A 15,110-nucleotide genomic window follows, 5' to 3' on the forward strand; every position below is an offset into this window, starting at 1 on the left:
GCATTAAAAAAAGTGAAATTAAATGTTTAATAATTTTTTTAAAAAGTGGTCAACCAAACGGTTGATTTGTCCCTTTATGGTGCTAATGCTAACATAACCTAAATGTTATCAAAATGTATTATTTGCCATAAAGTCAGACCACTAGACCCATGTTTATCCATTGCTATTGATAAATCACATTAAGTGTTAGCACAGCAAGAATATGTTGAAATAATTTCCTCAGTAAGTAATTTTTGTAACTTTCTGAGTTAATATTAGTAAATATTGTAAAAATCAAGAACAACATGTGGAAATCACAAATATCATGGGGATCTACATTCTTCAGTGCTCCCCTCAGTAAAAAGGAACAGAAGCGACATCTAAGGGGCCAAAGTTGTAAAAAACACTATGCAAATGTAACCCACATAAAATTAAGAAAGAACTGCATCTATAACTAAATCGGAATCTTAAGATTCCAACCGGAGTGTGTCCGTGAAGGCATCGCGACGCGTCATGACGCACGCCACGCCGCGAGTCTGCACGTGCCTGTTGTGACCAATCACATTCGCGAGGCACTATTATATGCCTTCCGGGTTGTCGCCTCGAAAAGACGCGGGGGAGAGGCGTTAGCGGATGGAAGCAACAGTACTTTGATACCGCCGCGGGTAGATGCGTGGGGGCTCGTATGTGACATCGCACGTAGTGAATGTGCAGGCTAGTGGTGCCCTGGAGAGACCACAGCGACACCACTACTTTGGATGGCGAGCTAGGCCCAACGAGCCAGAACCCCAGCTACGACTTCCTGCAGTCTGGTAGGAGGCTGCTGCGGCCTACACTCTCCCCTCTTGGTTTTCAGTCCCCTAAATCTCACTTCCGAGATTTCAGTTTTGGAATCTTAGTGCTGATCATCATACTTCAAATTTCAACCTGTCTAGACTGTCATACGCGTTGGACTTATATCACTCATGGAATAAACTTTATGGACATTGTTTGCCAGAGGTTGGACGAGGTTCCTGCACTGCCGTGCAGCGGATATTTTACAAGCTTGAATTGTTTTATCTTTTCTTGTCTGCAGATTTTGTAAAATATTGGTGTTTGGTAATTGCACTTTGTTTTCACTATAAATAACAATTGTAATCACAATATCTGTGGTTGTACGGTTATTGTACTTCACTCACCTCCTAGAGCCGAATCTGATATCTTCTGAATTAGCCCAACTACTCATAACCAACTTAAATTATTTTAGCTTATGTACTTGCTACATAAGACAAATTAGGTCCTCCCCGCCTTAACCATGCACGTCCCGTCGCATGTTAAACGCTAAACAACGTGAACAGACGAGGGACAGCTAGCATTATGGCCCAAAGCATCGGAAAGACTATGCAACATCGTTTGGACAACGGAAATCAGAGGATTACCACGAGTGAAATAGTGAAGTCGATCAGGTGGTGCTCTTTGTCGTTGTGAACGTCTTAGCCCGTCACCTATGTCAGCGTCCTGCTCAATAACACTAGACTCTTCAGGAGAATCTTCAATGGCAACGACAGGAATGTTGACCAGTATGTCTCCATTTCCAGGTAAGTTTTCAGGTAAGCTATTTCTGTTTTCAGGGTGACTTCCAACAAGTTCAAGTAGGATGTCTTCCACATCAGAGTCAGATTGCCCACCACCAGACTCCACTGCTGGAGGAAGAACACTGGACACAGAGGCTGGTTCTCCTTGCACTTCCACTTCAACTGAAGGATCCAAAATCAGTGGTCCTAGGCTCCCACCGTCAGATGAATCGGGAAATTGATTCTGGTTTTCCACAGTGAAGTGCAACGTTGGAGGATTAACATACAATGAAACCAAGCTTCCTGTATCCTCATCCTCAACCAGAGGTTCTGTGAGGAAATTTAAATCCGGGTTCTGCTTTCGAGTTCTTGGTCTGTGCGGAAGCGATTGCTCTGGTGATTCCAAGTTAACCTCACTGCCCGTGAGGAGGCCGCATGGAAGGAGGAGGTCGCGGTGAAGGGTCCGCATAGGTCCATCGCTGTTCTCAGGTTTTACCTTGTAGACCGGGAGGTCCCCAGCCCGATGGACAACCACATAAACTTCTTCCTCCCATTTATCTGAAAGTTTATGCTTCCCTCGAAGGCGGACATTCCTCACAAGCACACGATCACCTGGTTCCAATGCTGATGGTATCACACGATTGTCAAAGCGTTTCTTATTTCGGTCGGCAGCCTTTGTAGCGTTACTGGAGGCAATACTGAAACTTTCCTCCAATCTCGATTTGAGTGACTTAATGTACTGTGAGTGACTCTTTTGCTGGGATTCCCGCAGTGGCAGATTGAACGCCAGGTCCACAGGTAGACGAGGTGTTCTACCGAACATGAGTTCGTAAGGAGTAAACCCTGTAACCTCGTTCCTGGTACAATTATAGGCGTGAACCAGCGGTTTCACATGCTCTTTCCACCTTGTTTTTTGTTTTGTCTCCAAGGTCCCCAACATTGCCAGCAACGTCCTGTTGAATCGCTCCACTGGATTTCCCCTCGGATGGTAAGGGGTTGTACGGCTCTTCTGAATGCCTGCAAACTCACACAATTCTTTTATTAGTCTTGACTCAAAATCTTGCCCTTGGTCGGTATGAATTCGCTCAGGAATGCCATAATAAATGATATAATTCTCCCATAAACACTTCGCCACAGTTCTTGCCTTTTGATTGGGTGTTGGAATGGCAACAGCGAATTTGGTGAAATGGTCAGTTAGGACTAAGATATCACGAGTGCCACTAATGTCAGGCTCAAGAGCAAGAAAATCCATACATAAAAGCTCAAGGGGTCGAGATGTTTTTATGCTGACAAGTGGAGCAGCTTTTTCCGGCAGGGCCTTTCGGCGCACACAGCGGCCACAAGTCTTAATCTTCTGCTCAACATCCTTTGCCATTTTAGGCCAGTAGAATCTTGTACGGACAAGGTCAAGTGTACGTTCAATCCCCATATGGCCCATATCCTCATGGAGGCTTTTCAGGACTGATGGTCGCAACTCCTCTGGAAGGACAAGCTGGTATGAAAGATCTCCATTGTCCCGTCTCCTCCTGTACAGGACTCCATCCACCAGCTCCAACCTGGACCATTCTCTGAGCAGGAACGGAAGTTTAGGGAGCTCAGCTCTAGCTGTTGGTGGAACCCTGTTCCCCGTCTCAAGCTGGTGAATAAGCTCTCGAATGCAGGGATCTGAGTGTTGTTTCTCTTTGATGTTAAGAGTAGAAACGACAGGCAGCTGATGACAGTCCTCGGAACAGTAACTGTCAGGGATGGTATCCATTTGAACTGACAAAGACTCGACAAGTGTGAAGCCAACCTCACCGCAGTCACCTGGCCGTGTGGCTCTGACCAAATGACTTTGGCAGATTGCTCTCACAGTCTCTTCTGGAAGGACATCAGAATCAGCTGTGTGTTGAGAAATGAACTGACGAATGAGTTCATGGTCATTAGAAACTTCATCATTGGAGCAGGAGTAAGGTCGTCGCGAGAGCGCATCAGCGTCACAATTCTGTTTGCCAGCTCTGTACAGAAGTTTAAAGGAGTACGTTGACAATGCAGCCAACCAACGGTGTCCAGTAGCGTCCAGTTTAGCTGTTGTCAAAACGTAGGTCAATGGATTACTGTCCGTCACCACTGTAAAATCTGCCCCGTACAGGTAATCTTGGAACTTCTCGGTCACACTCCACTTAAGGGCGAGGAATTCCAACTTGTGGGCTGCATAATGGCTCTCACTCTGCGACAGTCCGCGGCTAGCATAAGCTATGACCCGGAGTTTCTCCTCTTGCTCCTGATACAACACAGCTCCAAGTCCGGTCGCACTCGCATCGGTGTGCAGAATGTATGGGCGAGACGGGTCTGCAAACCCAAGGACCGGGGCAGTTGTAAACTTCTCAATCAGGGTTTCAAATGCAACTTGACAGTTGGTATTCCACCTCTCACCAAAGGGTTGATTTGGCCTGTAGGTGGGCATCTTGTGAGCTTTCAGGGTCTTTGATCTTTGAACTGGAGAATATCCACGAGTCAGGTCATTGAGGGGTTTGGCAATGACGGAATAGTCTTTTATAAACCGGCGGTAATAACCAGCGAAACCCAGAAAAGATCTTAATTGTTTCAGAGTCTGGGGAACCGGCCATGTCTTGATGGTCTCTATCTTCTCAGGATCTGTTTGAACTCCTTCCTCAGAGACAATATGACCCAAGTACTTTACTGACTTTTGGAAGAATCGACATTTCTCCGGTGCCAATTTCAGCCCATATTCCTTCAACCGGTTCAGGACTCTCAGCAGCCTTCGTTCGTGTTCCTCAAGAGTGTCTGAATAGATGATTAAGTCATCCAGGAAAACGAGCACTTCCTTTAGGTGAAGGTCCCCCATGCATCGCTCCATCAAGCGCTGAAAGGTGCTTGGGGCGTTGGTGACACCTTGAGGCATTTGGTTAAACTCCCAGAACCCAAGAGGAGTCACAAAAGCAGTCTTTGCCTTGTCTTCCTCCTCCATCTGGATCTGGTAGTAACCGGACTTCAGGTCGAGTACTGAAAACCACTTAGAACCAGTGAGTGCTGAAAAGGATTCCTCCAAATTAGGTAAGGGGTATGCATCCTTGATGGTTTGAAGGTTTAGTTTCCGGTAGTCTATGCACAGCCGGACCTCACCGTTCTTCTTCCTGACCACCACAATAGGCGAAGCAAAAGGAGACGATGATTCCCTTATAATGCCGGCTTCCAGAAGCTCACGCAGGTGGCGGCGGACAGCTTCAAAATCTTGTGGATGGATTGGCCGGGCACGTTGCTTGAACGGTGTATTGTCATGGAGTGGAATATGATGTTTGACAGCTGATGTACATCCAAAATCCAAGTCATGATGCGAAAAGACCTCCGAGATGTCATTCAGCTTGCCTATGACTCGCGTCCTCCATTCAGGTGACAGTGGGGAATCACCAAAATCAAAATTCAGGCTGGTGATAGTGTTCCTGACTGGAAGATGGGTCACGCGATGTTCAGACAAGATGCAGTGGTAGGTTTCCAAATCCGCAATGACACTGTGAGGTGGAATGAAGGTATCTTGCTCCGACTCATTTGTAATAACCACGGGAACCTTGTATGGAGAAAGAACAGGGAAGTTGATGAGACAACTGCTGACGCACAAACCCCCAGGTAAGGTGGAAGCAGGATGCTGTAGGAGAACACTCTGGCTAAACAATGGGGTGGAAACTTTGGCAGAGCCCTGGATGACAATAGTGCGGCCGGCCGGAACACGCACTGGAGCTTTGCTTAGTAGCCTCACATTCCCAATGCTGCCATTCTCCTTCTGCTTGTGTGACAGCTGTAGTGTTTTCAACACCGCTCTGTACCCATGAGTGCTAGGCTGATAGCTCGGATGCTGGTTAAGATGCTGTTCATACAGGGGTTCCAGGGTGTTCATCCCAATTAGCACAGTAGCGGGGACGGCAGGGTGTACGTCCGGAACAACTAGAGCCAATGTTGTTACTTCATATTCTTCACCAACAAAATCTCTGGGGAACTTGACGGAAACCTCAATGTATCCAAGATATGGAATGGTTTGACCCGCAGCACCTTCCACCTGGAGAAGATCATGGAGTGGTTGAATTTGTTGTTCATAAAGATGATTGTTGTAAAAGGATACAGGTATTGTAGTAACCTGTGATCCTGTATCAAGCAGGCATTTCTGTGGATGGCCTGCTAGGGTCACCTCTGTTGTGCATCTTGACCCAACTAACCCATGAGGTAACATTGTGGTTGCCTTCGGACAAGTGTGTAGGTCTACACAGTGAACAATTTCCTCCTTGTTCCTTTCCTCCTTTGCGGGACAATGTGGGTCCTGCACAGTTCCTGTACGTCCCATTACGGGAACTGTATCTAGTTTAAATGTCCAGTTGATGAATTCCGCTTCTGCCATTTTGGTTTCCTTTCACTGAACTGTTTGCGTTTTGCATTGACCAATGCAGAATTGGGTCTGTTCTCACACTGTGGTCTAATGTGTCCATCTTCCCCACACCTGAAACAGAAACCAAGCTTGGGGTTAGGTGATATAGTCCCCTGTGTATCCGTTCTTTGCTTCTGGTGCTGCTTTGGAACAGGAGTACAGGCCTGACGAGACTGGGAAGCAGTTAAGGCGGCAAGTTGCTTTTGTATCTCCGCCATCTGCTGGGTGAGAGTGGACAACGCAGCACAGACCCCCTTTTCTTCTTCTACTGCGAACTGAGCTTGAGCTGCAACTCTGTGTCTTGGTGTTCCCAAATGTTGCTTCATCCTCAGAGTTTTGCTAGCTTCTCTGTCTTCTTCAGTTCTTAATAGGAGTAACAGTTCTGCAAAAGAAGGTGGGTTGGATTTTCTCTGCTTCAGCTGGAGCTCAGAGATAAGGTTACTATCCCAACATCCCCTACAGAATTGGCTGAGCAGGTGCCTGTTCACTTCACCCTGCTTGACTCCTCCCCGCTTGACAGCTAAACTCAGGACCACCTGAAGTCGCTGTAGGTAGCCGGATGGTTTCTCACCCGAGTCTTGCAGTGTGTCCATGAACTTCGCATAAAGTTCTTCCCCGTCCTGTACAATTCCATAAGCAGAATCAAGATGTTGAATATAAGTCTCTGCTGGTAGGTCGGGGTTAAGGTGCTTGATTATGTCCGCTGCAGGTGGTAAAAGACTATCAAGGATGTGTCTGGATTTTCGCAGTTCTGAAATGGCTGGATCCTTTAAGATGAGATCCACTCCAGAGCGCCATGTATCATAGTCCACCTCATGCTGTGGGTGTGGCAGTCTCCCAGAAAACATGCGCAGCCTATGGGATGAACGTATGTTTACCTCTTCGCTCTTTACTATATGCTCCACAACATACCTCTGTACTTCAGGTGGATTTAACTCAGCTGCAGACATACTGATAGAATGTCCTTCTGTTGTTGTAGGATGTAGGGCAGCTGAAGAAGTGACAGGAATAGCCATGTTGTGGGTTTGTTGATCCGGAGTGGCAGCCGTTTTGTGTTCAGATGCGGCAGTGCATTCCTGCTTGAGCCCTTCTGGTCTTCCTGGGTGCAATTCTGAAACAGCTCCATTTATTTGGGTCATTAGTTCTTGAAGAACTTCAGCAAAATCCTGACCAGACAATTTTGCTACTTGTTTTAAGTCAGCTAAATAAGTCTTAGTCTTTGTGCACCCGACAGTAGCCGCATAGATTTTAGACAAGCTTTTTATATGATATTCATTATTTAAGGGCTTAAATGTATATGGCAGAATCGGACCCAATAAATCAAAAGCAGACCCCGTTTTAAACTCAACGACGAGCATATTATTAAACTCAGAACCGGGTGAGTTTATTGGCACGGAGCGTTCAATAGCACCATACTGGAGAAGAAAATCTTCAACCTCCTCAACCTCACATGCGGGGATGCCACTGACTAATACCGCGTTTGGTATTTTAACACCTAATGACTCCAACAAGTCCATGTTCATAGTAATATGGTGAGATGGTGAGACTGAATGTACACAGCAATATTATACTTGACACAACCTCCTGGCTGGCTCGCCACTAATTTATCTTATGTAGCAAGTACATAAGCTAAAATAATTTAAGTTGGTTATGAGTAGTTGGGCTAATTCAGAAGATATCAGATTCGGCTCTAGGAGGTGAGTGAAGTACAATAACCGTACAACCACAGATATTGTGATTACAATTGTTATTTATAGTGAAAACAAAGTGCAATTACCAAACACCAATATTTTACAAAATCTGCAGACAAGAAAAGATAAAACAATTCAAGCTTGTAAAATATCCGCTGCACGGCAGTGCAGGAACCTCGTCCAACCTCTGGCAAACAATGTCCATAAAGTTTATTCCATGAGTGATATAAGTCCAACGCGTATGACAGTCTAGACAGGTTGAAATTTGAAGTATGATGATCAGCACTAAGATTCCAAAACTGAAATCTCGGAAGTGAGATTTAGGGGACTGAAAACCAAGAGGGGAGAGTGTAGGCCGCAGCAGCCTCCTACCAGACTGCAGGAAGTCGTAGCTGGGGTTCTGGCTCGTTGGGCCTAGCTCGCCATCCAAAGTAGTGGTGTCGCTGTGGTCTCTCCAGGGCACCACTAGCCTGCACATTCACTACGTGCGATGTCACATACGAGCCCCCACGCATCTACCCGCGGCGGTATCAAAGTACTGTTGCTTCCATCCGCTAACGCCTCTCCCCCGCGTCTTTTCGAGGCGACAACCCGGAAGGCATATAATAGTGCCTCGCGAATGTGATTGGTCACAACAGGCACGTGCAGACTCGCGGCGTGGCGTGCGTCATGACGCGTCGCGATGCCTTCACGGACACACTCCGGTTGGAATCTTAAGATTCCGATTTAGTTATAGATGCAGTTCTTTCTTAATTTTATGTGGGTTACACAAACCCATAAAAGAACCTCAGAAACCAATGGCTCTCAAAAGGTTTCCACCTGGCTGTGTCTGAACCAAGTTAACAAGCCAGCATCTAGAGTTGGACAACCATGATTCAGCTCTCCAAGACCACAGAATAAATGCTATAGACCCCAACGACCAAAACCACAAGCAGATGTGCTTGATTTGCACTGTTTTTTTTTATTAATTTATTTTTTAAACAAAAATGATTTTGCACAGTAGCATTCAATCAGAAGTGGCCTGAATGTGAGTATTTTGTGCTGTAGCACATTTTTCACATTTGCAGATTAGAAAACTATGTATTTTGTTGTTTGAGATAATACTTTCCTGTGATGGAATGAAAACAGCAATGTTCACCTGCATGCTACTAGAAATAAACTGTATCCAATGCTCTGGATAGTTTTTGTTATTAATTTAATTATAATTTGGCCCTTTATTGATTTTTGTTCAACTGTATTATCTAATGTACTTGTATTTGCATGACATTTCATACTTTTACCATTAAGTGACATCTCAACCGTTTGGTAGAGATCAATATTTTAAAAACTACTATTGAAAAATAAATATTGATTGTGGTTATTACTCACCCAAATCAATAAGAAATGCAAACATTGCTTTTTTTTTTTCTTGCTGTGGACCTCAACGTGATGTTTGTAGTGCAAAACAGCTAAGGTGAAACAAAACATTGAAGATCTAAACTAAAGATGGGGAGGAAGTGATTTTTTTTTTTTTTTTTTTTTTTTGCATTGTGCCATTTGGAGGTCTGATTGAAATCATTCACACTGAAAATCTGTGGTCAGCTTTTTAAATGGGATGTGATTTAATACTAGCAACACTAATACTATTTGCATGAGTGTACACACACTTAGTTAGAATTGTGTGCAGTGCATTAAATGATGAATATGTCCCGCATTCGTCTCCTTCAATGGCAAATACTCAGCTTACTTGGACACATGCATGATCAACTTCCTGACTGTTTAGTATGGTTTTGTGTTGCTTTTAATTTTTTAACAGTGCATATATATTATCACCGGAGGGGATGTTTAGTCGTAATCAGGGACAGGGTAGAACACCACAAAAGCCATTAGGGCTTATGATTTTATTTTTTGTGCCCTTAATGGGTTATATACTTTACCTCAGGTGCAGGTAGATTACGAGCTGTGGGTGGCCATTTACCATTTATTATAGATAGTGTTTCTCAGACCCAGATGTATACTTGGCTTCCCCTCTTGAACTGGCCCAGGGTACAGTTTCCTTAGCCGTGCCCAGGCATCAAATACTGGTCATGGATGAATGGAACTGTGGGTTAAATGCACTTTATGATATGGACCACTATTGTGAGTAAACCTTTAGTCGATAACAGCCTAGTTTACTGATACCCAAACTAACTGATGAATAAACGTATGAATAATAAGTAAGTAAAATTTACCTGAAGCGAGGATACGGGTTTTTTTTTTTTGTACCTGTGGTTGTGCTTGTGTCACATAAAATGTAACAAAATTTCCTTTATGGGTATTCAGGTTAAATAATCTATGGGTCGAGTCATTCTTCTTGTCTCTTTATAAAAATGGTTTCACAGCATTGTCTGACTGAGGCATTTACTTTTTCTGTGATTATGATTGATAGAAATGCCAATCATAATCATTAGGCTTCATGTAAATGTAGCCAATATGACAATCACCCACTCACATCACAGTGACAGTTACTTTATGTGAGGAATGTCGAATTCATTTTACATCATTGGCCAAATTGGGCTCACTTTTTTCCTAAATGGACCAGACCACTGAAACTCACCTTTGAGTCAAAGCTACATCGTACAGCTTTGTCTACATGATAGAAAATGCTGCTGTAGTAGATGAGAAAACATTTTCAGCATGACTCTTATGCTGTACAAAATGTTTAAAATTATATGAAAAGTGCTGGTAGCTTATTGGCCAGCCTGCTCTGTATTAATAAAACAAAGCTTTTGTTAATTTACAAAACATGTCCTTTTTTACTATAGATTTGTATTATTATTTCTGTAGTAAAGAGTAAAGCACTTTGCCATTTTTTAGTAAGAAAAGCTGTAAAACATATTTTCACAAAGTTACATTTGATTAAAACAAAAGTCCAACATTGATGCCCCCCTCACATTTTCCAAAGCTGTCCAGTGGGGCAGATTTGAGTCTTTGCCGGTCTGATTCTGGTCCCCAGGTGTTATGTTTGACACCCTCGCTTTCTGTAATTATAGCTGTGAAAGAATTTTTTTATTTATTTCATTACTCGTATGATCATGGCACACGTTTATGTATGCAAGTAAAACCATACCCAAAGAAAAAATGAGTTTTCTTCTATAAGCTGCAGAAGGACTTCTTTCTAAACAGAAATCCAGATTAATCAGCTTTTTCCCCCAGATCAGCATATCAGCAATAACTATGAAGTTGAAACACTGGCCCAGAACTTAGTTCTTTGAACATTTGTGAAGAAGGCTAAAGCATCGAGCCGTTTAAAATTGGCCCTTCACTTACAGTAAAAGCCCTATTTTGGGTCGACTGAGGATATGCTATTCATTTACTGTGATATCCTGGGGGTCCACTCACACCCACCCACACAGCATCTCCACAGACACATAGGAGCTTCGTAGTGTAACTACAACTTTTAGCTATTGCAGCTCTGCATTACTCTGCTCTTTTCACAGCCGGGATCATCGCTTTGCTAACTTCTGCATTGCTACAGTTTTACTCACTGAAAGGCTCGTGCACACAGCTCAGTGCAGAGGCTATTTCCAAATTCACTTTATATAGTGCCAAATCACAAATATAATTACCTCAGGGCACTTTATATTGTAACATAAAGACCATGCAATAACACAGGGAAAATCCATATGAGCAAGCACTTTGGTGACAGAAGGAAAAACTCCCTCTTAACAGGAAGAAACCTTAGGGAGGGGTCAGGGAGGGGCGGGCATCTGCTGGCGACTGGTTGGGGTATGGAGGAGACAGGACAAAGACACACTGTGGAAGAGAGCCAGAGAGGGAAATTCTCCTTCCTTCATTTGGAAAAGCAACACATTCCTGTTATATATTAAGCTAAATATTATGTCTTGGTTTGCAAACTTGAGCAAAATAGATTTGAGGAATTAGTCTGGTCATGTAGTAGGAGTGATATTGTGCATTACTTTCAACCTTGAACAACATAAAAGGCCATGAATGGACTGCTGTTAAACATAAGTTGAAGAGCATAAACATCACCTACAGATAACTACAGAAAAAGTAGAACAGACATCTTCTGAGTTGACTTTAGCTGTGGTTTAACACATCTGATAGGGGGAAATCAGTTTGTTTACCCAAGGATTGTGTTTCTTCCCACCGTCCTTCTCGTCTCTCACTGTATCCGGTTCATACATATTGATTCCTTGCTCTCATCTTTTTTACTGTTGTCAGCTTCAATGACTTTTTGTCAAAATAAAGTCCATCAAAGGGAGGAAGAAATGTAGACGGGATGAGTGGACCAAAGAAAAAGGATGAACATGAGTGAACATGATGTAATCTAATGAAAGTGAGACGAAATTTTGAACAGCAAAGTAGCAGCGAATGGCCTTTAGATCTTCACATGTACATATTCTGAGTTATTTTATTTATTTATTTGCTTTTTGAGGAGATGACTGTATGTTTGAGGAATATTTTTAGAAATTGTGACAAAGTGTTTGTCAGTGTTTTTCAAAGCAAAAGCACTGAAATGTTTTTATATCTATGAACACCTGGTCAGCATTTCACCAGATTTGTGAAATGAGGCTTCTTAGTTCTAACAGAACTGTCAATGGCTGCCATTCATTTTAAACTTGACATCTCTTTGTTGATGTTGTTCATTTGTTTGTTTCTGTTGGATTTAAAGGTATTTTAAGAGCTTAAACTGGATACACAAACCACCTCAGTGCTAAAATTCAGATGTCAGTAAACAGTCGCTCCCCAAACTCCCTTCTCCCATTTCCTTAGTAAAATCGTCACTTCCATCTCAGCAATAGTAAATACGAACAGGGCTGTAATGGAAAGTTTGAGATTGTCTCCAAGGTCATGCATCTTTTTTTTTTCTCTCTCTATTACTTTCACTGAAATGTTGCCCTCCGAGGATTGTGTTCCCCAGTCCCAGGGTTAGTATCATCTATCTAAATTTTTTATTTTCAAAACAAATATGTGAGTGCACGTCCTTGGAAAAAGTAGCTTACTCTTGTTTTTACTGTCTTTCAGGGTGTTTTAGAAGCAGCCCAGTTAGTTTTTGGCTCATAGATGGTTTTTTCTGTCTCCTCCTTTTTTTTGTTTCTTGCTCGAAGTGATCTGGTCTCTTTTACTATCAGCAGTATATTCTAATACGTGTCAGTCTGTTTTGGATTAGATGGAATTAGTACTAACGTCCCCTTTGTTTTAAAGAACACTATTAAATGGGGTGTGCTGCCAGCAGTGTTGGGCAAGTTACTTTGAAAAAGTAATTAATTACAGTTACTAGTTACTTCTTCAAAAAAGTAACTGAGTTAGTAACTGCATTACAAGATTCTAAAAGTAATTAATGACTTGAAAAGTAACTAAGATAAGATAAGATACCTTTATTAGTCCCACAGGGGGAATTTCATGTTAAGGCTGCCGACCTATTGCACGCAATGGCAGCGCCACCTTACCCTCCGACCATACATGCATTACACAAAAGCATCACATGGGGAAGACAGGTCAGAGAGGTATAACAATGGAAAATGCACCACATGAGGAAAGATAAGGAGAAAAAAATAACTCCCCCCAGACTGAGCTCCAACAGGGAGATCAGTTTGAGAACAGAAAAAAAACACCTCTGCACATGAAAAAACTCTTAATACACCAAAGAAACACATGACAAGCAACAGGGGAGGGTAAAGGGTGAGAGACAGCCAGTGTAGACAGTGCATCCGGGCCTGCAGCATAAGCGCTGGTCTCCTTGATCCACCGTCAGCATCGGAGGGGAATAAGCGTGGAAGGCGTTTGGAGGGGGAGGGGGGATGAGTGTACATCTGCATGTGTATATATATATGTCTGTGTCTGTATGTGTGTGTGTGTCCAGAGGTCAGCTGAGACAGTGTCCGTTGCCCTGCCAGGCTAAGTAAACAGTCTTCCAGCCAACCCAGGTGGCCTTGCATGGAATGGGAAGAACAGTCTAAACACAGTCGTTATCAGGGTGTTGTTGTTCAGCTCCAGCATTGAGACCGCAGCTGGCGCCAAAGTGGTAGCCGCATGAAGTGATGGTGCTTTTTACTTTAGTGCGAACAACTCATGAGAATTTCAAAGCAGTTCTAACAGTCCGACACTGGTCTCTCAATCTCCCGTGGGAGAGCCGTGAGCTTCTCCGTGATGTTATCAACCTTACGCTCCGTGATGTTGTCATTCTTGTGCTCAAAGAGCAGATTCTGAGAACTCGACGACAGTGAGCTTCTCCAAGATGTGATCCAATTTGCACTCAGAGGTGTTATTCTGAGTGTTCACGGCAGCCGTAAGCTTCTCCTAGATCTTATTCGTGCTGCACTCAATGAGCCCATTTTGAGAACTCACGCAGCCTTGTGGGGGTTTGAACAGCCGGTTCCGCTTTCGTAATTCTTCGATAAGCCAGGGCCAAGCCAGCTCCGATCAGCAAGAACCCTGTTATCATGGTTCCGAATAGGTAGATATCTTCAGCGTCTTCAATCGACAGTCCCGCCAGGCACACGACCCTCCAGTTATGCCACCCGTCCATCGTGTATCAGGCAGAGAAAGTACCTCCAGGACACTCAGGCTCACCCAAGCCCAGACTTCTCGCTGAGAAAAGGGTGTCAATAGCATTCAGAGACCAGTTGATCAAATCCATAATTCCTCTTTTAGGTTTTAGAGAACAGACTTTGAGAGAGTGTTCCAGGGAAAAGTAATAAAAAAACACGGGACTAGACAAGGACACAAGAGGCTAAGCAGGGAAGCTAAGGGAGAGGAGGAGGAGGAGAGGAGAAAAGTGTGACCGCCTTCGTCAAGAGCAAAAGAAGAAGTCGAAACTATTGCATTACTTAAAAAAAATAAAAAAAAAAAAAAAAGTTTAACCCTCTGGGGTCCAGGGTATAATTGGCCATTTTTGACTACTTTTGATGTTTCCTCTACATTTCACCTTTAAAAACTGTTTATTTGCCTTGTTTGGTTTCATTCTTTTCAGCACAACCTCACGTGTCTGAATTTACAGTTTTGTTTTCATTTTGAGATACTGTATTAACACAATTCATCTAAAATCAGACAAAAAACATCAAATCCCAGTAGAATGTTTTATTTTTACAGTAACAACCACAAACATGTTTAATGAATCATATTTATAACTTTAAATGCAAATATAAATTGTCAATTTTAAAATCATATGCACAAGTTTTACAAACAACAAAATTATTTGCAGCCATTTACCTTTTTACCCCCTTTTTTTTTTTTTATAAATAACCATTTCAAACTATTTACAGAACAATCAGCTGTTCTGCATTCAATAAGATGCCACACAAATTATTTGTGCCACTCCAATAATTTCTGTCCACTATAAAGGAGAACATCACAGCCTGATACCTGCACGTCTGACAGCAGCAGGTGTATCACTCCTGTTTCTACCTGGAGACAGCAGTCACCACACAAAACTATCCACAACACTACACACTAACTACACAAGACAACACATCACCTACACACTCC

The 15,110-nt window shown here is 43.1% G+C and overlaps 1 protein-coding gene across 2 annotated transcripts in view; it reads left to right on the top strand.

Moving 5' to 3' along the window:
- The window catches only part of grin2da (glutamate receptor, ionotropic, N-methyl D-aspartate 2D, a), a 154,169-nt gene that overhangs the window by 12,657 nt on the left and 126,402 nt on the right, over positions 1–15,110 (top strand). The window lies entirely within an intron of this gene.

This window comes from Simochromis diagramma, unplaced genomic scaffold, assembly GCF_900408965.1.
Source record: "Simochromis diagramma unplaced genomic scaffold, fSimDia1.1 OVJJ01000307.1, whole genome shotgun sequence".
NCBI classification, from domain to species: domain Eukaryota; kingdom Metazoa; phylum Chordata; class Actinopteri; order Cichliformes; family Cichlidae; genus Simochromis; species Simochromis diagramma.